This window comes from Ambystoma mexicanum, chromosome 1q (assembly GCF_040938575.1).
Source record: "Ambystoma mexicanum isolate Mex_15411 chromosome 1q, UKY_AmexF1_1, whole genome shotgun sequence".
In the NCBI taxonomy this organism is placed as follows: Eukaryota; Metazoa; Chordata; class Amphibia; order Caudata; family Ambystomatidae; genus Ambystoma; species Ambystoma mexicanum.
Genome location: NC_090922.1, coordinates 522,588,847 through 522,612,083, shown reverse-complemented (window position 1 = coordinate 522,612,083; position 23,237 = coordinate 522,588,847). Strand labels below are relative to the sequence as shown.

At 44.9% G+C, this 23,237-nt stretch overlaps 1 protein-coding gene across 2 annotated transcripts in view; it reads right to left on the bottom strand.

Annotated features, from left to right (window-relative positions):
- The window catches only part of RABAC1 (Rab acceptor 1), a 273,689-nt gene extending 251,567 nt beyond the window's left edge, over positions 1-22,122 (bottom strand). The window contains exon 1 of one of the 2 annotated variants that reach the window (XM_069640925.1): positions 21,946-22,122. The gene's annotated coding sequence lies outside the window, so the exon portion shown is untranslated. Of the gene's footprint in view, positions 1-21,285; positions 21,465-21,945 lie in introns of those variants that run through there. The other variant, XM_069640926.1, reaches the window with a different exon arrangement.
- Between the last annotated feature and the right edge of the window lie 1,115 nt (positions 22,123-23,237).

Below are 23,237 nucleotides of genomic sequence, written 5' to 3'. Positions count from 1 at the left end.
TGCCACATTCTTGGCTCCACTCTTGACAGATATCTGACAAGTATGACAGCTCCTACAGAATTTATCTACATCAGAGCCCAACTTAGGCCAGTAGAAATAGAGAGAAAGCCTTCCCTTGGTCTTCTTGAAGCTCAAGTGACCACCCAAAGGATTCACATGGACTAACTGTAGGAACTGGTGTTGTCTCTAGAGGCATATGTCTTCTGTAGTCCCCTGGGATAGACTCAGTTGGTTCACTGTAGAAGAGGCATGTTGGTGAAGGCCTTCAAGAGGAGGTCACTTTTTGACCTCCGCTGAAGTCTGCCCTACAGGGGCCACCTTCTGCCAGTAAAGATTGCAGCTCAGGATGGTCTTTAGGATCCAGATCTCCAACAGGGGGTGGGGGGAGGTCTTCTTCCAACTCTGAATCTTCAACAGCTGATTCAACCTCACCTGGTTGTTTGCTCCACCAGCTGAGGCCGAGTGTGATAATCACTGGTGTGACTTTGGACAGTCCTCTCGGGGATATCCTGGTTGGTTCCAAAGGAGTGCTCTCTTGTTTTTATCTAGAGATCTTGGGTTTCTTTTTTTTTTTTCTTTATTTTGATTTAGCTGTAAAATACAGCCTTTCAAAAATAAAAAAAAATAATAAAATTATACATTAAACCATTAGATTACAATATACAAAAATATCTGATGTACTCAATCGTAATTAAGAAAACTACATATAACATTAGATAATAGTAAAAAGTGCAATTTAGCAGCAAAACAACAAAGCATGTCCACATCAATCCATTTCATTGTGTAATACCACAGATTGGAACAGAATGTTAGACCACTTGCATCATTTAAAAGTTCAAGTTAAAATTGTATCGCTTTGGAATTGAGATTAATAGTGTCACTTTGATCCGACAAGGCTAGTGATTCAATGAACACAACACTTGCAATGTTCAATTTGGCAGATTGACTATTAAACAAGATATTCCAAAACATATCTTCACTCAAGCTGAACCCACTCTCAAACAAATGTTTGAATATTTTACATCTTTGTTGTAATAAGGCGGGACATTCCGATAATAAGTGTTTTAGTGTCTCCATTACTGTTGGTGCAAGACAAAATCTACAATTGGCATTGGATGTTTTCTTTCTCATGAATCGCACTTGATTCGTATGACAAATATTCAATCGTAATCATATGTATACCTGGATTTGGCATCTGGAAACTTTGTTAAGTAGTTTTCCATTACATGAAGTTTTTTAGCTGCGACAGCTTGTTGTTTAAACACTCTTAGTTTTATGCATGCCTCTCGAGTTCTTATCCAATCAAACAATTCAGGTTTCATTTTTGCCCTCTTTGGATTATTAATGAGTAACTCAAGATCAATACCAGATATATTCATTAATTCTTTTACCCACTTTCTCCATTTCTCAATTTTGGGGTTAACTGATTCTAGCATATGTCCTCTCATTGTATACATTATTCCATTTTCTCTAGTAGCCATGTTATATTTACGATACAGCATCAAGATCTTCCATGTATAAATTGCATACAATGATACTAGACCGAGTTCATGTCGTATTAAGCACATTGATGTAGACATTGGAAGGCCATACATTTTTTTTCCAATAACGACCCTCAAATTCTAGCCACACATTCTCTGGAACGATCTCTCTTGTTTCGGCACCATAGGTTATTATCGGTGTGACCTTTTGCTTGTAGAATGTAATGGCTGGAAGTAATGAAAATTTGCCAAATTTGCCTTGTATTATCTTAGACTGTGCTATACCAGTGTTAACCTTGGTTTCGACTTCACAGAAATATGGTTTGTCCTGTTATTGCTAATTGTCACTCCCAAGAACTTATATTCAGAGATGACACCTATATTCACATTCTGAATTTGCCACTTTCTGGTTTTGGAGATTATTTTTTTTTTTGGCTCAAGTATCATGATTTTGCACTTGTCTTGGTTAATTGTAAGCACGTTTGCATCAACATAATAGCTCAGGGTATCTAAGAGTGCTTGCAAGCCCCCTGGCGTCTTCGCTAGCAACACTAAATCGTCAGCATAGAATAGCCGGGGAACTGTATGCCCTCCCAAACGGGGAGCATCAGATGTTATTTTCAAAAAATCATATTGCACTGCCGACAAAGAAATTAAACAAGGTGCTTGCCAAGATGCAACCTTGCTTTAGTCCCCGAAATGTTTCAATTGCATCTGATAGGGTGCCATCTAAGGCTAATCTGATCTGGACTGTAGTTTTAGAGTGTAGTTCATTGATCCAGTATGTAATATAGTTCGGACACTTTGCTTCCTGGAGCTTGTTGATTAGCCTTTTTCTACATACTGAGTCAAAGGTAGCCTGAAAGTCAATAAAAGCCATATATGTTGCCTGCCCTCTCTGATACTCTTGTTTCTTTAGTACTTCCAAAATGTGCAGATCAATGGCTGTCCCCATTCCTGGCATAAAGCCAGTTGGGTTTGGGTCTCTAATTCCCGCACCATTCAACCATTTATTGATATCTCTCAATAATAAGCGGGCAAAAATTTTACCCGGTATATCCATGAGAGATATAGGTCTATAATTCTTGGGTTGTTGATTATCCCCTTTTTTATGGATAGGAATAGTTATGGATTTCCTCCATGAATCAGGAATGGAGTGGGTTGAAAAAGTTTGACTAAAGATGGTTATTAGAATTTATGCCCATGCAGTTGGATTTTTTTTTAGCATGAAGTTTGACAGACCATCTGGGCCCGGAGCACGAGATGTGGACAATTTTGCAATGAACAATAAGATGTCTTCAATATCAAAGACAAGATTCTCCGTCTTACTTGGTTCACAATTATCTTGATGCCTAGTAGTGATAGTGTCAGCATATAAAGTTTTATAAAAAGGTAGACCATACTTCTTGGGGAATGGGGTTCATTTGGTTCACTATTTGAACTTTTGTCTGTGTTTGTTTTAGAAGTGACCATATTTTAGCTGAATTTTTCTCTTGTAGATATTTTAACATAACCTCTGCATCGTGTTAATACATAAGAGCTTTCCTTGCTCTTATCCATTCTTATGTTTACATTTTAGTGTATTCAGTTGTCGTGAGCAGTCAAGAGAATTTTCTTTTATAATTTTTCTTCTATCAGCCCTATATCGAGATTCATGAGTAGCTACCTCAAGGTCATAAGAATGCAGATTTCTAGGCTTGCTACTATAGTGATCGTGTCTTGGTCCTGAAGATCTGCATTTCTTCGACATAAAACGGACAAGTATTAGGACCATGAACTGTGTTATTATACGGAGACCGATCTAATGTTTCACATAAAAGTTGTAAAGATGCTGGAGTCCAATGAAATCTATTTTGAGCTGAATTAGTCATTAGGTTACAAGCTAGAGATGAATCATATAATTGGTCATCAATTACCCAGTTCCATTTTATGGATTGAATGTCGTGATCACTTATTTTCTGGGATATGATTCGAAATTCAGTTATATAATTAAACAGGTCTCGGTTTACAAAGGTGTAATCAATTGTTGCCGTTTGTGAACCTCTATGCCATGTACTGCTAGATGGCATATCACCTTTTTTAGCTCCATTTAGCATTACAAACAGTCGTTCCGCCATATAAGAGCTCCATCTTTTAGCTATCAGCGTCAGAGTTGATCCCATTTGGGTTAGGCATGTTAAATTCAAATCACCAGTTATTATTACATGATTACAAATCGTATCTAGGATTGTTAGATTTAATGTTTCATCCATAGCTTCAAAGAAATCCGATTCGGATATTGCAGAATGATTCCAGTAGATGTTTAACAACCCAATATCTTCAGTCTTATATTTGATCCTTACCAGTTGTATAAAGCTGTTAGGAGAGAACCAATGTTCAATTTGCATATTGGGGGATGTTTTTATAGCTACCATTAAACCTGCCCTAGGTCTACCTCTGACTGGCATGATAGCAGGATTCAAGATTAACACATGATTATCCCACACTGGTGCCTTTGCAAGCCAAATTTCCTGGAAAGCCAAAATGTCATAATTCAACAATAGGCTATCTTTAGATTTGGTAAGCTGCTTGAAGCCTCTTGTATTCCAAGAGGCTAACGCTAGAGTTTTTAGATTTTGGACTAGTTAGTTGCTATTCATTCTCAGCTCTCTCTCCTCTATCATTTGTCCATTTGAACTTTGGCCTTTCTGGTATACATTTACTTTGGGCACAAACTGGTTTCTGGAGATAGGGGGTTGTTGTTCCCACAAGGCAGGGTTTATCAGAATAAAACCCAATTCATAGAGATCATCTTGCGCTTCCCATACTGCATTTTTGACAAAGCTGGATTTCATCCATAGCTTTATCATGGACAGATCGTTTCGGTGAGGGAATTCTATCTGGTCTATATCACATGAACATATCCCTTCAAGAACCTGAACCACAGCAAATATATTCAACACAGATTGCCTATTCAGGCCAAAACTTTGACAAGGCGGAGGTCGACACTGCATCATGAGACAATTTGTATTAACATCTCTGCCCGGCGTTCGATACCCAGCTTTGGTTGTATAGTGTGTTTTAGGCTGAGGTTGTGTCTTATTGTGTTATTCACAGGTGTATGAACTCCCCCACCCAAGTCAGTTCCCATTGGATTCTCATTCATATTTACTTGAGCAATAATTTTTTTTAAGGATTGCTCTATTTCTGATTTCCATTCTGACATAAGTATCAGCTTATCCTGCTGCTGTTTTGCAGTCATTACATTCGACTCCATTGCTAGCCTTTTCCTGTTTCTCTCTTATAGGCTGGTTCTCAGTGTTAGTCAGGCCATCATTTACCTGATTCGATGGTCTATTTGGTACATCACTTACTTCACTACTACTCGCCCTACATGATAACTCCTTAGTGGCATTGCAAATTTCCGCTTCCTTTTGCTGATCAGCCATTTGAATTAAATTATTTAGAGGTTCATATTCTGAGGGCGTATTTTGGGTCAGTCGTCCTTGGCTAGCTTTGTGGGATATCGCTTTCCGATATTTATTTGCGATAGCCGTGCGAGCTACAGCTGCCGCTGATTTAGGCAAAGTTAGGGTACGGATAAATTGCTTTGTTCCAGTGATTTTAGAGTTAGCAACGGTGGGAACATTCTTAGATTTTTTTTGTAGTAGTTTTGACACTCACATTTGGTTCTTTCTTTCTTGTGTCAAAAATGTTGTAAATCGGCATATTTTCATTTTCTGCTACCCCTGTAATAGGTTGAACATCGCTATTTTCTTTCTGTATTAGGGGTTGCTTATCCGGAATTTCCAGGTTTTTTGCCTTGTCTTTCTTCTTTTTGGAGCAGGATTGCCCAACTATACACTCTTCTGTTTTTTCTTCCATACTACTTCTCAGAGAGCTTTCCTGCTCGCCCACATTGATTAGTTTATCAATTTTGTTTTCCTGCACTAGTTCGGTTAAATTTCTTACCTTTGTATTTTTATTTTTTACCCCCAATTGTAATGCAGACAATTGATCTTGAGTACAATCGATTAAAAGTATATCATTAGCCTGTAATTTTGTATCTTCAGTTCTTGATTATACACTTATAATTCGATGGTTGTGTATGTTCTTTTCCTTCTCGCAGCAGCCACAACCAGACTCTTTTACTGAAGTTTTTTGCAGTAATTTAATTAGGAGGGAGTGTTGGTTGTTACTTTTCATAAGTGTATCATAGAGGCGTGTAAGTGAAAAAAGAGCTGTATTCATGGTTTGCAAAGAGGTTTCAAGTCCTATAACAAAGCTTCCCGGTATTGCCTGAATCTTTTCATTTTGGGCAGAGTGATTTTGCCGCGGGGTTGGCTGAACAAAGGAACAGGCGGAGACAGAGGAGGCATTATTTGTTGGAGAAAACATCATAGATGACTGGTATAGCTCCTGCCTGCCTATACTGTCATTTAAGTCCCGTTTGAAGTCAGAGGACTGGTTTATATCTGGTGAGCTAACTTTATTTCTATTAAGTGTGTCATCCATTCTCACCACTTCATTTCCATCATTAATATTACCAATAGAAACATCCTGTTCTTTTTCATCCTTACTTAAGTCTGCAGTGATTTGTAAGTCCTGCATGCTTTCTGTCGCCTTGATTTGGGCTTCCACCCTCCCCTCTCCTTGTTGGTCAATTACATCCAGTAAACCTGCCGCAATTAACGAGTCAGGTGGGGGCAATTGGATTTCCTTACAACTCTCCTGGGTATCTTTGTCTGCTGAATCCAGTTTCGTTGGCAGTTCAGCAAGCCCAACTGATTGAACACACTCTGTATTACTTCCACTTTTACTCCCTATAGCACAGTATTTTCTAATATCGGCTACTGCCGAACAGGCTCTCATACTAGATGTTGATTTGCTAACCCGTGCAAGATTTATCGTTCTGGAGGACGTTTTAGGAGTAGAAATGGCATCAAGCACACACATGGTAATGACTTCTTTTGGCGGCATCCCAGTGCGCAGCGTCATCACCATTTTGTGATCAATGTATTATCTTGTGACAATATTAGCTTAGTATTAGCTTATACCAATTGTTTATTTATGTCTCTTTCTTTTCCACAAGTGTACAATTCAATTCCACAGATATTCAAATATACCATTCAATGCACGTTTTTACCTTGAAAATGACAAATTATAATTGCCTATGGCCCCCAGCCCTCAGACCCTCAGCCAGCAGACAGCCGACAGCACTTCACAAATGCACTTCATCCAAATGTGCGCGGCCCACTGTTTAAGAGGATTTTGGGAAAAAAGGGCGGGGCTTAGGCTCAGGCTCATTACTGTGAAAATAAGTAAAATAAGAGGGTGTAAATAACAGTTGGCACTAGAAATAGTGTCAGTCAAAGTTTGTAGTCAAAGTTTGTAGTTTCTTGTAGTCAAAGTTTGTAGTTTCTTGTCCACAGAAAAAACGGGCATTCTGGCTCCTCCAAGGCCGACAGCACTTCACAAATGCACTTCCTTCAAATGCGCGTGTGCCAAATGCGCGCGGCCCGCTGTTTAAGATGATTTTGCAAAAAAGGGGCGGGGCTTAGGCTCATTACAAGTCAAAGTTTGTAGTTTCTTGTCCACAGAAAAAACAGGCATTCGGGCTCCTCCACAGCCGACAGCACTTCACAAATGCACTTCCTCCAAATGCGCGCGCCTTTGGCTCTTTCCTCCTGGAAACGGCAGTCAGTAACTCCTGTGGACTGGGTGTTATAGATTCTTCTATAACAACCTCTGGAGAGTCTAAGGTACTCTCTATGGCCTTCCTTGTCTGCTCCTCTTTCCTTTTACAGGGAGTGCTTGATACAACACGTTTTTAAGTCATTCCTCAGCAGGACTCTCCCAGGCACCTCACTTTGTACACTTACAGGTATTCTGACGGTCGTCATGTTGCACTGGTAGTCTAGTAAGCATACTAGGTAGTCTGGTAGTCTAGGAAGTATTTGGATAGGGCCTCAAGCAAGCTTAGTGAGGTATTTGGGTGCCTTAGCAACATCCTCAGGTTTGAAAAAAACATTCATCCACAACTGTAATGCTCCCCCAGTGTCTAATGGCAGGGTCTCCTGACCAGTTACAAGTACACTGTCCTTGTAATATTTTTATCTGGAATTGAATTATAGACATCTCAATTCTGCTGTTCCAACAGACCCAGGGACACTAAGGAAATGCTGGCAGACACTCCAATTGGGTCTTCAGCCAATAATTGAAGGTTTCCACTTGCCATTTGTACTTCTTCCTCTGGGGAGAAGGCTAATGAGACAGTGTGGACCCCTAAAGATTTACCCTTGCATCCGGGATCCCCTTTCACATGGTCAGTTGACCCACAAGCATAACATTTTCCAAATGTTTTAACAAATGGGGTTTGTGCTGACCTCCCTCTGGTTTGGCACCAGAGGTTTGACTAGCCTGATTCAGTTTCCCATGTGGCTTACCATGCTTATGTTTGTGGCCCTCTTTTGGATGGAGGTATTAGAATTTCCTTTGTCAGATTTCTTGTGCCTCTTCCCCTCATCCTTTTTCTGAGTTGCCCCAGAATCCTTGTGAGTAGCCCTGTTGGCAACCACAAGTCAGCAGCCTTTGCAAACTTCTTTGGATCAAGTTCCTTAGAGTCAGCCAAGTGCTGTCTCAGCTCAGGAGAGCAGGCATCAAAAATTGATTCTAACAAAAACAGATTTCTCATTCCTTCAAAAGTGTTAACTCTGTAAGCTTTTACCCAACCATCTAAGTTTTTCAAACATTCACACACTCCCACGTAGCCCAAGGGGTACCATCATGTTTTTTGAGGGTCCTAAACCTCTTAAGGTACTGGGAAGAGGTTTTCCCAAATCTAACTATCAAAGCTAGCTTCACATTCTCATACTCCAATATTTCAAGTTCCACCATCCCCATTACAGCATCTGTTGCAACCTGGGGGAGCCTAGACAAAAGCCAAGAATCAGCTGATTCCCTGTGAAACCCTGAATCCCATAGTTATATTCAAAAGCACCCAACTAGTCCAAATTATCAAGCTTCCTTAGGAATGCAAGGTCTCTTAGGACTGAAGACTTAGAAGACTCTAGAATAGAAACATTTTCAAGAGACAATTTCTTCATTTCAAGAGCATGCTGCAATTCCATTTCTCGGAGTCTGAATTCCTGATGTTTACTTTCAGTTTGCATTTGGAGCCTTTTCAATTCTAACTCAAGTCTCATTTGTTCAAGAGAGACAGATTCTGGACTCAGTACTGGATCTGGTAGGGTCCCTGTGGCTAAGGTTTGAGGCATAAGGGCCTGTTGAGGAGGCAAGGGGCTCCCTTCCTGAACTTCCACTAACTCATCTGATCCTTCAATAATATTAGAGATAGACTCTACATCATCATCATTTTTCCACATTTGCTGGAGGAGTAGGTTAACAGACCTATTCTCCAGACTTTGATTATTCAACAACCTTTCAATCAATTCATTTTTCTTTCCTTTAACAGGGAGGTACCAGACACTACACATCTTTCAGTTGCTCTACTGTAAGAATGACCAGGGCTTCCTGTCTGTAGTTATCCATATCAGGCATGATAAATGTACTTCTCTAGTGGTGTTTATCCTTGTGAATGTTACTATCTGAACAAAAGAAAAGCGGAACTCTCAATGTAACAACTACACTTTATCCTTACTGCCTGCTACCAGTGTTAGGCAAGATTTGTATGCAGTGCCCTTTGGGACCACTACACACAATTTTGTCTACAGGTGTAAGCAAGCAAAAAGCAACCCTTAGTATAAGTCTGTACCACACAGTTTTGGTAGCGAGCTGAGCAGCCACGCTTATCTCAAGAGGGAATGTGAGCAGTAAGGAATACATTACTCACCATAATCCTATTTCTGGTGCTTGTATCTGCTTAGATTCACATGCTATGCACAGGCCAACATCTAGTGGAAGCTGCAGAGTAGAACAGTTGTTTTTTCAAAAATTGACGTTGAAATAGGGCGTGCCAGTAATACCATCCCTATTGTGACGTCCCCTGTACCCGATCCCTCATGCGTGTAGGTCCCTCAGATTGTATTTTTTCTGACATGAGGTCACATGAGGAATAGCGCGAGTACAGATATCCCAAGCAGATTATTATATGTATAAAAAAACTCATGTGAAACATCTATGGACCCTCTCTCAGGGGAGCAAGGGTGGGTGCATGTGAATCTAAGCAGATACAAGCACCAGAAATACGATTGCAGTGAGTAATGTATTCCTTCTGTTGCTTGTGTAATCTGCTTAGATCACATGCTATGCACAGATTAGCGAGCAGTGTTATGAGAAGGTGGTGGGATGTGAGGAGGAGCAGCGGCAAAAAGATGTTTTAGAACCGCTTGTCCCACCTGTGCATCTGTCTTGGAATGGGTGTCAATGTAGTAGTGCCGAGTGAAGTTATGAACTGAGCTCCATGTAGTTGCCTTGCAAATGAGGTCTAGGGGGATATTTGTAATAAAGGCTAAAGAGGCCCCAGTACCTTGTGTGGAGTAGGCTCTTGGTGTAACAGGCAGTGTTTTGTCTGACAATTAATTGTATACATTTGACTATCCATCTGGAGATGGCTTTTTTGGAAACACACTCTCCCCGTTTGCCTGTAGCCATGGAGAAGAACAGTTGATTAGTCTTCCTAAGCGGTTTGGTTTTATCTATGTAGTAGAGAACCGCCCTCCTCACATCTAGTTTATGGAGTTTGACCTCGGCTGAGCTTGTTGGCTTCTGGAAGAAGGACGGGAGCTCGATTGATTGGTTTACATGAGACTTAGAAATGAATTTAGGTCAAAACCTAGGGTGAGTCTGTAAAACCTATCTGTCCTTATGTATGATAAAGAAAAGGATCCTGCACTGACAAGGCTTGGATTTCGCGGACTCTTCTTATGGAAGTAATCACCACTAAGAAGACAGTTTTACAGGTAATGTGTCTAAGAGTAGCTTGATGCAAAGGCTCAAAGGGGTCCCATGAGTTTTGCTAGTAGTATGATGAGATCCCAAACAGGCGGGGGATTAGAGACTGGAGGGTGTAGTCTCTTCACTCCCTCCATAAAAGCCTTAATGACTGGCACTTTCTACCATGAGACTTTACTTTGAGAGGTGGTGTAGGCTGATAAAGCTGCTAGGTGGACTTTAAGAGAAGTAAAGACCAACCCTGAATCCAACAGATGGAGCAGGTAAGTAGGAATGCGTGATGGAGTACACTCTATGGAGTTGATCTGCTTAGATTGGCACCAAATGACCAAATGACGACTCTCTTCCACTTGTAAAATAGCAGCGTCTGGGGTTTGGCTTCCGTGCTTCTTTTAGGATAGCCATACACCATTGTGGAAGGTTAAGGTGTCCGAACTCTAGGACTTCAGGAGCCATGCTGCCAAGTTCAAAGAGCGAAGTTGTGGGTGTATCGTTGAACCCTTGTGCTGAGTTAATAGGTTGACTTAGTACGGGAGCTTGATGGGATCATACATCGCCAGTTTGCACAGATGTGGATACCACAGTTGTCTTGTTCACATAGGAGCAACTAGCATGAGTGTCATCTGTTCCCTGTGTATCTTGTTCACTACCCTGCTGATGAATGGAGTTTGGGGAAAAGCGTAAGCAAATTTCCCTGACCAGTTCATCCATAGGGCGTTCCCCTTGGACTCTGGTTGGGGGAACCTGGACGCGAAGTCTGGGTATTGCTTGTTTTCTCTTGTAGCAAACAAGTCTAGAGATGGGTAGCCCCAGAGAGAGAAGATGTGGTCTACTACGTCTGCGTGCAGTTGCCACTCGTGTTCTTCTGGCAGCGGATCTCTGCTGAGAGAGTCTGCTAGAGTGTTGAGTACCCCTGGAACATGTTGGGAGGACAGGGACATCCCTTGTCTGAGTGCCCACTTCCATATTTTCTGTGCCAGCTTGGACAGATTTGGAGAGTGTGTACCTCCCTGCTTGTTGACACAGAACATTATGGTGGTGCTGTCTGTTAGAACTTGCACCGACTGGTTCGTTAGGTGTTCCTCGAAGGCTTGAAGTGTCTTGAGGATTGCCAATAACTCCAGTATGTTTATGTGCTTCTGTGCAGTCACTTGTGACCACAGGCCGTGTGCTGTGTGGTGAAGGTAGTAGGTCCCCCCCACCCAGAAAGTGACGCGTCTGTCGTGACGACCGCTTGCGTTTCCGGCTCGTGGAAAGGTTGCCCCTTGAACAGATTTTCCCTTGACCACCAGCCCACCAGCGTAAGTTCTGAACCAGAGTTGGTGAAACAACCACTAGATCGTCCCACTGACCACTTGCCTGAGACCATTGTTTCGCCAACCATTCCTGCATGGGTCGCATGCCGAGGCACGCGTGGGGGACCAGGTAAATGCATGATGCTGTCATACTTAGCAGACGCATTGCTTTGCGTACGCTGATCCATAGACCGGCTCGATACTGGGGTATTTGCCGAAGCATGTTTTGTACTCTTTCTATGGATGGGAAGGCTAAACCGGTCTTTGTATCTAATACAGCTCCTATGAACTGTTGATGTGTTTGGTACCAGACTCGACTTATTCTCGTTTATATAGAAGCCCAATTGGAAGAGAAGGTCTATTGTTCCTTGTGTGTTTAGCTTGCAAAGGTGGTAGGTTTCTTCGTGATAAGCCAGTCGTCCAGGTAAGGGTACACTGGGATTGACTCCCTGCGTAGGTGCGCTGCCACCACCGCCAGTACCTTGGTGAACACCCTTGGAGCCAAGGCTATCCCGAAGGGCAGAACCTTGAACTGGTAGTGCTGGTCTGCTACTTTGAACCGCAAGAACCTTCTGTGCACTGGGAACATTGAAATATGAAAACAAGCATCTTTCATGTCCAATGTTGCTATGCAACCCCCCACCCCCCGTTTTAAGAGAGGGATTACTTCTTGTAGCGTTGTCATGCGAAATTATTGTGGCTTTACAAATTTGTTTGCAGGGCTCAGGTCTAGCACCGGGCGCATGGTCAGATCTTTCTTTGGAACAAGGAAGTACATTGAATAAATACCCTTGTTTAACTTGTTGTATGGCACGAGCTCAACAGCGTCCTTGAGGAGAAGAGCCTTTACTTCCTCCAGCAGGATGAGTTGTTCTTCCTGTGAAGGCTTTTTCTGGCGTGGTGGGAGGTTTGTGGTCTTCCCTGGAGCTCTATACATTAAACTCCTGTCACCGTTGACAGCACCCACTTGTCCGATGTTATATCCTCCCATGCGTGGGTGAAAAAAAAGATATTTGTCCCTTGACTAGGGAGGCACGCGAGGGGACCTGTATCAGGACGTCATTGCTTGGAGGGCGTCCCTCCACCTCTGGTGGGGGAACCTCTCCCTCTTCCTATGCGGCCCCTGCATTGACCTCTGGGAAAGCCCTGGGATGCCTACTGGTTGGTATTCCACGAGGACCCTTGGTTTCCGATTGTATCCAGTGTCTCCTTGTGTGTTTTGTCCACAAGAGCAGCGAAAATGATTGCCACCTCTCTGGCCACATTGCTTGTTTGTCAGCTGGCCAAGGGATTTAAGCATCTTGTATTCGTCCTTAGCAGACTTGAGAGCCTCCTCAACAACTTTACCAAAAAACATCCGGCTCAATGAGCATGTTGAGTAAGGTGACGGAGTCTCCAGTTTAAACCCCGACTGAGCCAGGCTTGGCGTTTCAAGATGGTGGCCCCCGCGATAGCGTGGCCGGCGTTATCCGCCGCGTCAAAGTTGTGCTTTAGAAGAACACCAGCTGTAGCTCTGTCTTCGGCAGCCAGAAGGGAGAGTTTGGATTTCAGTGGTTCTGGTGCCGACTCTGCCAGGGCCGTCACCTTATCCCATTTGGGGCAGTCATAGCTGGATAGTAGGATGGAATTTTAGCTATCCGCGCTTGGTATGCCGCTGATGAAGCCATCTTCCTCCCCATAGCTAAAGGTCTTTTGCTCTCCTTGTCCGAAGGACCTTTGGAGGAGGCCAAGGGGGTACCAGCTCTTTTACAGGTAGTGGTGACTACGAGGGAGTCTGGCCGAAGCTGGCCCCTTATGTATCATGGGTCGGAGGGCACTGGGCAGAAAAGTTTCTCAATTCTGGTGTTTACTGCCCTGGTTTCATTCGGCATCTGTAAGGAAGGCTGAATCCTTCTTTGGACTGACTTGAGTAGGGGGATGAATTAGGTCGCAGGTCTCTTGTCCCCCAAGATGTTCTCTGCAAAGTCTTTATCCTGTTGGACTTCTTGCGTTTCAATCCCAAAATGTTCTGCAGCCCTGAGTGTGTCATTGAATAGGGGCTGGTTGTCCACAGGGGAGTCTGTCAAAGGAGGGTCTTGAGGGACTGGAGAGTCCATCGCAAAGACAACCGACTCAGTGTCCTCCTGATCTTGATCATCCCCCACACCGGCTTCGTAACCCTCGACGTTGTCATAATAAGGTTCATCCTTGTCCATGTATCAACTCCCGCATCCAGGTCGTAAAGGCGTAGAGGCGAGGAGTTTTGTGAACTGGCTCAACAGATGGTTCTACTGGGGGTGAGATATCTTTCTAGCTGGTTGAGCCGCTAACTGGGACTGAGAGGCTACATTAGTTGTATTGGAGCCAGACGGCTGTGTAGTGGGTAGTGTATGGGTGTTCTTCAAATAAGCTAGCTAAACAAGACATACGACTCATGACTATCAATATCCTGTGCAGTCCATGTGGCTGAACTGGGGATAAACCCTGGGTAGGTAGAGGCAGGTGTAGGGGTAGAGGAGGCATGTTCCTCCTCCTCTAAACTGATAGTGTCAGGGTTCTGTGTATGGTCAGGTTCATCAGTAGTATACACAGGCCCGATATCAGGTTACTGTGGGATAGTGGGTTGTTCCCTAGCCTTATCCCTCCTATCAGAGTCCCTATCCTTAGAGGAACTGGACCTATGTTTTTCCTTGTGATCCCTGCTCTTGGAAGTTGATTTTTTCAAGCTAGGGGTTGAGGAGGGGAATTGGGGGTCTATTTTTCAGCAGAACGGAGCAAACCTGACTCCCTACACCCGGGGATAGGACCAGGTCGAGTCTCGACTACGGGGACGTTGCAAGGCTGTGTGTGGTAGATTTGAGTCGGGCGTCCTTTGATTTAGCGGGCTTGTCGTGAGGCAGCCGTTCGGGGTGCTCAGAGGACTTCGGGTCAACGGACCTGCCCTTTACCGCCAACTCTCGGCATGCGACTTCACTCGCATCACCGCGGGTGTATGTTCAGTGTGGGGGAGTATGGTGCCGTTGCCGTCGGGTGTCTTCCCCATAACAGGACCGCCAACCTGTCTATCAGGGTCGGGGGCACGTGGAGGTTCCCCATCACCCTCCGAAAGGACGGCATCGCTGCCACCACTGGTCGCCCCTTCAACGTCAATGGTGGCCTTGGCCTGCATAGCGTGATGGGCCCAACGCTTAGTCCGCCTGTCCTTGAGGGTCTTGGGTTTGAGTAATTTACAGGCCCGACAATGAGCCTCATCGTGATCTCTATGCAAGCAGAGGTTACAGACCCTATGCTTGTCGACCCATGTGTATTATTTTTTATTACAAGAGGTGCAGAACTAAAGAGAGTACTCTCCATATTGTTGGCAGGCAGCTGGGCGACTATGGGGGAAGGGTCGGAATATACATGGTGTTCTGTCCACCCCCAACTCTCCCTACTGTAAGGCCAAGGCCGAAAGGGCCTTCAGAGACCCGGTGGTGACGTCGAAGTCTTTGTCCGACGGTCAGCTTCGTAGTTTTTCTTGAGGTCTTCACTGCGTCGATAAGGATAGGAAGAAATACTATCTTAACACTTGTATAGTTCAACGGCGTACGCCGAAGTCTCCGCTTATATATTTTACGACCGCTCACGATGGAGGAAAAAAAAGAATGCGAACGACCTACACACGTGAGGGATCATGGGTACAAGTGACGTCACAATAGGGATAGTATTACTGGCATGCCCTATTTCGATATCCATTTTCGAAAAACAACTAATACTCTGCAGCTCCCACTAGATGTCGGTCTATGCATAGCATGTGATCCAAGCAGATTACACAAGAAACAGAAATGATGTTATACAGAAGTCTACAATCACAATTATTCAGATAGACTCTTACTCAAGGTTTCTTGGTAAAAAAACAAACATTCACTAGAAGGAGGCAATTAATATACTTAAATATACTACAATACTGCACTCAATAAGGTTCTGAGGCATTTACACTACTTTGAAGTAGGAGCAAAACGACATTCAGGTTACTTAGATAGAGGAGCAAAAAGGCAAAGGTTATTTCGAATATATACAGAAAGGATCACAAGTATTCTTAAACATTGCAGATTCTTTGTGTTCACCAGAAGAGTCAATGAAATTCAATAGGATAGGCCAAAGTCAATGGGCTAAAAAGTCTTTGATAGGATACAACGGTTCAGATTTTCAAACGTTAAAGTCTCAGTAAAAGTTCTCAAAAGTAGTTTGAGGACAAAAGAATCATAGGAGGGGGAGGCAAAAGCTGATCAGGCCTGAAAGTTGCAAAAGTTGTGCGCACTTTTGTCGCGAGAGGCAAGTTCTCTCGATCTGGTTTTCACAGTACCTTACAGTGAAGAAAAGATGCAGCTGAAGACTTCTGTTCCTGCAGATCTCGCTGTGCTTGAGCCTCAATCATGGGGACAAGAGAGAGGATGTCGGGGGGACTCCTGCACTGCACGGGGATTGGTCGAAAAAGCTGGCAAAACTGATTCCTGGTAGCTGTTCAAGCACACAAGCTGGTGTCCTTCCCCCTGGTTAATCCTATCCAGCTCCGAGAATGGTATCCAGGTGGCTTACGTGTTGATTTGTCCCACCAACTCAAAAGGAATAAGTCGTGCTTGAAGAGGCTTCTCAGTCAAGATGAGTTTCAGCAATTTGGACCTGCAGCAGGGCTTCACCTGGCAAACCAACAGTCCAGAAGTTGCAGCAGTCGTCTTCCTTCAGCTCGTCTTTGGTTCTTTCGTTCCAGTGGTTGACTCCTTCTTCCAAGCCTTGAGACTTGCCTTTTATCTAGTTTCCTCCCATTTATTCCAGCCTAGTTGCCACTCACCCAGCAGAGTGGCTGGCCTTGCCGTACAGTCAGCCAGCCAATCATGCCGGAGTGCATTTTGGTCACCTAGGAGACTAAGCACATCGGGCATCTCCCTCACTTCCTGCCCACCCCAGACACTCAGGCGCCAGAGGCGGGCTTCAGGACTGAAGCCCGCCAAAGGTGATGGAACAAAGGGAGCAAACCTGGTTTGGCGCACAGAGAAACTCTAGAAGGACTTTTCCAAAAAGAAATGGCAAAAAAGAAGACCGGGACCTATTTAAACAAAGGGGGCTCAGACGCCATCTGGAAAAACATGGCTCCCGCGGTTTTTAGCTGCCGGAGCTACGAATAGTTTGCGGTCGGGAAAAATCATGGTAATACAACTGCCACCAGCCATTCTAAGGGGAAAGGGTGGCATTTGACTGCTACATGAGTTTCTAGACTCAGGGGACACTAGGTATCCCTTCCAGCACTCTGTTGTAAGACAGGGTGTGCTGGGTCTAGGAATTTAAAAAGACTAGTAAAGTCAATTTAACTTTACTTTCTCTGGGAAACAGTAGTTCATCCCAGAGAAGGTATTTAAATCTTGGGAGAGCCTATAAGGCACAGGAGGCTTTCCTGTGCCACTGCACTGATGGTGCGGTGTGACACACATGAAAAGATTAGGCCTATGGAGCCGTCTAAAACTCCATAATCAAAGAACACGCGAGTAAAACACACATCAAAATACATGGAGAGAGTGGGGAAAAAAAAGGGTCACACTCTCTCCAAGTAAAAAATCCAACAAAGTTGCTGAGGGACTCTAAGGTGAAGGGAATTAGCACAATTAGCACATTTTTGAGAATTCTCCCTAACACCAACTACCCGCCTTAAGCGAAAAAGCTGCACCGGCTGCTGGCGGAATGGGTGCTTTTATCAATAGAGGATAAATGCCCTTAAAATTGTAATTTTGCAAAAAATCCTGTACTATTTCGCAGCCCTGCCAGTGGGGGTTCCCCATGGTTTCTTCAGTACCCTTCAAAAACATGTGGGGTTATTTATTTGGAACCGCAAGAGAGCCAGGGTAGCTATGCAGATGACAATGTCTCCCAGAAGCAAGAGAGGACTGTGAGCGCCAAACTTCTGCCTCCATTTCCTTGCGGCTCAAATCAGAGTGATCCGGAATTGGTTCAGGGGCGATCGCGGGAAGGTCTGGTGTCGAATGGACAAAGCAGTGGTAAGCTCGCCGCTGGACGAGGTGTTGTGGCAACCCAAGGGGGATAGACCTGCAAACATGTACTGTAGCAGGAAAGTGGCCATAGTGGGGGACTCATGGGATGAGTTGGTGCAGAGGGTGAACTGGACCACCTTCCCCTCCCAGCCGAAGTTGCCGTTTAGGAATCCCCAGTTCACACCGGGTATGGAAAGGGGTGCCTTCAACGGGTGGGAGACAGCAGGGTGCCGCAAGCTACGTGGCATGTTCTCAGGTCAGGACATTAAATCCTTTGCACAGTGCAAGCAGGACTTTGGGCTAAAGGAGGGCGAGAGCCATCGCTACTCTCAACCGAGGCACTGTCTTACGAACCCAATATCAGGTCAGCGGCCACCGGGGATCTCACGCCCTTTGAATGGTTCGTAACGATGAACATATGAAGTGATGAAGTGGAGGCGGAGCGTTGCTATGGTCCGTTTCTCGGATGGGAAGTAGACACTACCGACGAAGTGAACATATGAAGCCCACGTGATGCGGAGCAACCCACGTGATGACATGGAGGCGGAGTGTTGCTATGGTCAGTTTCTCGGGTTGGAACTAGACACTACGTTTACAAAACGCTCCTTTTCATTTTTAGGCAGCATCAGGTGAGTGCATTTGTTAGGAGCGTTATATGAGATTATAGCAGAAGGGGCAAGGAGCCAGGCATGGCACTATATGGAGCAGTGGGAAGCTGCAGTGGGGCAGCCGCTGGCGAGGGAACTTTGGACTCAGTTATGGGCATATATCCCCAAGCTCAGGGAGGACATCCAGATTCACGAGATGTGAGTTAAGATAATGGTCCAATGGCATCTCACCCCAGGAAAACTACATAAATTCTACCCAACTGCATCAGCGCTCTGCTGGAGGGCATGTGGGGAACTGGGACTGTGGAAGAATATCTGGTGGGAATGCCTAGTCATACAGCCTTATTGGGACCTGATCCGTGCAGCAACGAATAGTATTATTGGGGGTCAGATGCCAGAAAACATAGGATGGTCATCCTGGAATGGGCGAGGTTCTTGAAAACATACCCTCGAAAGCTCAAAGAAAGACATACGTCATCCCGATATCGGCGGCAACGCTTGTGGTGGCACACAAATGTAAACAAAAAGCTGCCCCCAAAGAACACGAATGGGTTAGTAAAATCTGGAACTTTGTGGCACTTGAGTGGGTGACCTATTTGATTCAAGGGGATCACCAAAGATTTCTCTCAGACTGGGACATTGTCCTGCATCACATGCAGCGGTACTCACGTGCCGCATGGTGCCTAAGGAAATGAGTTTGCTGGGGCTGGTGTGAATACTCGCTTCACTTGGGGAGGGTGCCGACTATGGGGGTTGGGTGTTCTCAAACAGTGCAAGGGCCCATACAAGGGTTAGCAAGAGAGCTGGTCACTCACAGAAACGTGGGACTGGGAGCCATCTACAGAAGGAGGGGCTGGGGGGAGGGGAACAGGACTGGGTGCGTTGTTGTTTACATGTGTTGGGACTGTGAAGAGATGGGGAGGGGGTTACATTGGGTTCTTACTGTTGAAAACACCAATAAAACCTTTAAAAAAAAAAAAAAGAAGACGACCATTGACACTGTGATGCCCTCACCAGCCAAAATCAGCTCCCCCGGCCCAGCACAAACACATCCACATTCTTTGACTCAACATTCACTCGCTTATTCACACAACGCATTCAAAGTGACCTTCCCTTACATTTTGCATCCCCCTGCACCTGTTCCACATAGGCTCAGGGAAATGAACCCCCCCCCTGTGCTTAGAAAAGTGCACCCCTTTTGAAAATCTGGATTTACTTGAAAATGCCCAGAACCCCCTTTCCACAATTTGTCTTGTGCAGTTGTGCATTTGGTGGGAGAAAACCACCTCAATGTGCACAACTATGATGCACACATTTAAATGTCCTTTGTGCACAGGTCACCACCCTTTTGATGCAAGTGAAGTGAAGTGAATGAGCATCCCATCAGTTGCACCAAACACGTTTTGAAAATCGTGGCACGGTGGTTTATCCCTACTGATCACTTCTTTACGCTCATTTCAGAGAGTCTGGTTCGAGGTGTCAGAGGGAAATTAGGAATGGAAAAGGACAACAAGAAGGAAAGGGTGCATGTTTTTTTTTTACCGTTTCTGCAGTCATTAACCTCAGATTTGCTCATGAGCAGTTATTGTGTTAAATACCATTAGCTTCATAGCAGTCACTGTGACTGGAATCGTTAGCCCTAGAGTACGTACTGTGCATGCCATCATTCAGGTATTCTGTCATATGTAATGGATTAGCAGGTAATGTATCAAACGTCATTAGTTCCAGGGCAGGCACTGTGTCTGGAATCGGTATCCCAGATCCGGTACTGTGTCTGTAATTATTTGCCCCAGGGCAGGTATTGTCAGATGTAGCTGATGAACAGGTACAAACTGTATCATAAGTCATTAGCTCCAGAGCAAGTTTTGTGTCTACACTCATTCGCTCCAGCCAGAGGATGTGATGGGCCTTTGCCATTAGCGATAGAGAAGGTAGCGCCTGCTGATATTCATCGGGTGTTGTTTCTGTGTCTGCACAGACCTAGAACAGACACTGTGCCTGCAGTTATTATCCACAGAAGGTTCATCGGACCCAGAGAAAGTACTCGATCTGCAGCCACCTGGGGAATCATTACTTTCAGAGTAGGCACTGGAACTGGAGACAGTACACGTAGCCGGTTCAGGTATTATTATATATATATTCACTTACACCAAACCACGGTCTGTGTAGCAACTGCACAGCAGTTACTGCCTCTGCGAGCATTCGAGAGCCTGAACTGCACCCTAAATGAGCTTTCGGAGCAGCTACTGTGTCTACGATACCTAGAACAGGCTGCCCCGTGTAATTTCAAAATCAGATGTTTAGAAAGTCAAGTACTTACACTTTTTAATTTCAACATGTGATGAGTGCAATACAACGAATTACAGCTTCAGCCTCTTACTTAAACGTGCATTTCTAGAGGTTGCAAAAGGGCTGCTCTTACCAATATAACAACAAAGGGGTGAGATTGAAATGGAAAAATTGTGAAGGGGGATCCCGCTGGGGAGGGGGCGCAGTTCCGAGGGGGTGGAGCCTGCAGTTGAACTCTGCTCAAAAGGAAATGTTCCAAATAATAGTTTTAAAATGGTGCAATATCTGCCATACTTTACACTGCATCAGTTCCGATTTAAAGCACTTCCATGGCAGTGCTGCACCCAAAATACTTACTGTTGGTAATGCAGCGATTTTTATTACATTAAAGGATCCATAAACAGCTCTATAGTAGAATAGAAGGGTACCTCAGCAGGTTGAGTGACCGTTGCTGAGGTTATATATTACAAACGGGTTGCTGCTATAAACGTGTTTGGCCAGGACATGGGTTGGGATGGTCGCTTTCGTATATTCAGGGCTGGGCTGGAGTATTTCTGCCCCTGCTGTGAAAATCAAAAGTTGGCACCCAGTTTAATTTCCTAACACCTGCGGTCAACAGAACAGAAGCATTTATTTGTGATTAAGTTTGACAAGCACATTTTATGCCCTCCTTCCGCAGTGCTCCCTTTCATAAACACCAGACTAACACTTAACTCACCAACACAGGTGACCTAATTTCCCAGCCCTGCTGGGCTTTCAGAGGAGCAAGACTGGCATGTGAACTCCCGGTCCTTCTGGCCCTCAACAAACAGTACCAGTGGGAGCATTGCGCCGCCTCCCCCACCCCCGCAGGTAAGCATCAAAGGGCCCTTTTCCTACTGCTCACTGGCATGCAAAGTTTGCATGCTAGTGACCTGGGCTGGAGACAAAGCGCCCATTATTTGCTGTTGCTGAAGAGCAAGACGCCCGGCAACACACAATACAAGAACGGCAGGGGACTCAGTTGGCGTTTGCGTTTGTTCCTGTGAATGGTGTCCCCTGCTGTTCTTGTATTGTGTGGCCGGGCGCTGCGGAATTCTTTGTTAGGAGATGGGAAACTTTTCTCCCCGTCCCTCTGTTTACTAAGACAGTCAACAGTGAACCGAGGGACGTGGAAAAAAGTGCCGGTGCGCCCTCGCCCCACCCCAGGGACAGAGGCGAACCGAAAAATCTGTATGGGTTGTTGGCCAGGGCAGAGGCAAGCCGGATTCAGAGATCTGATACCGGATCTCGGATCCGGCGAAAGCCGACACATTGGCCAGCACTGCCACGTCATCGTGAGAACCATCTAAGTTAATGGATGCTAGAAGAAATGTATAACAAATTCGCATGCACTCACCTGATGCTGCCTAAAAATGAAAAGGAGCGTTTTGTAAACGTAGTGTCTAGTTCCAACCCGAGAAACTGACCATAGCAACACTCCGCCTCCATGTCATCACGTGGGTTGCTCCGCATCACGTGGGCTTCATACGTTCACTTCGTCAATAGTGTCTACTTCCCATCCGAGAAACGGACCATAGCAACGCTCCGCCTCCACTTCATCACGTGGGCTTCAAACGTTCACTTCCTCATCTTTTTTGCTTGAGCGGGAAGGCAAGCATGAGCTGGACAGAGCGGGAGAGATTCTTTATTACAAAGCACATTTAGTATAGTTGATTGTTCTTTGGTGCTTGAAAACGTGTTATTTAGTGCTTGAATTTGGTTTATGACGAATATTAAAGTTATCTTATGCTGATTGTTACTTTGATGCAGAGCGGCAATCATAGCTCCCAACCTTTTCCATCACCAAAGCGGGTGTAAACATCCGATTTGCTTTTTGGCAGGTGAGAGGCCCATAGAAGTGAATGGGCGTATGAAGGACTTGACGGGTGATTCATCTGCTTTCAAGGCGGGTGACACTCGCCAAAAGCGGGTGAGTTGAGAGCAATGGGCAATATTGGGAAAGGGATATGTCTGTGTATTTTGGGGGTTTGTAATGTGCATCAGGGGTGAGTGTTAGGTTTGAATGTTTTATTATTATGGTTAACTGTGTTATCTTTAGCTTTCTGAAATGCTACGTTCTATTTAGGCATACACATTCTCATACATGCCAACATTCAGATGCACCTGGGAGGGAGATTTCCACAGGGAAATCGGGAGATACATGTTTCCCCATAGGAATGCATTGGGGCTACAGTAATTTTAGGTGGGAGACTGTGAAAAATAGCAATATTTTTCACCTCAAAATTGGGAGTCTCCCGCCTAAATCGGGAGGGTTGGCATGTATGCATTCTGAGAATTCCTGTGTTGTAGGATTCTCTCAGAATGTGTATGCATTGCATGTTTTGAATTGTTCGGCAGTTTTCGTTCAGCACTCAAAGCTGGAAGTGCGTCTGCTGCCTGTGCTGTATCAAACTAATAAATTCTCATATTAGTTTATCGGTGTCGGTCTCTTCCTAACACTGGCGACGACGTCGATCCGTGAGTGTGTCCAGCTGTGCGGCGGCGCCTGCTTCCTTCACCGCCCGCTGCAGAGACGTGAGAGAAGCTGAGCCTGCAGCGCTTCGCAGCGTGTGAAGAGCGCCGCTCCTCCACGGCCCAGCCAGCCAGCTTTACCGGCGCCACAAAGGAGGGGGGAGGTCACGTCAGTGG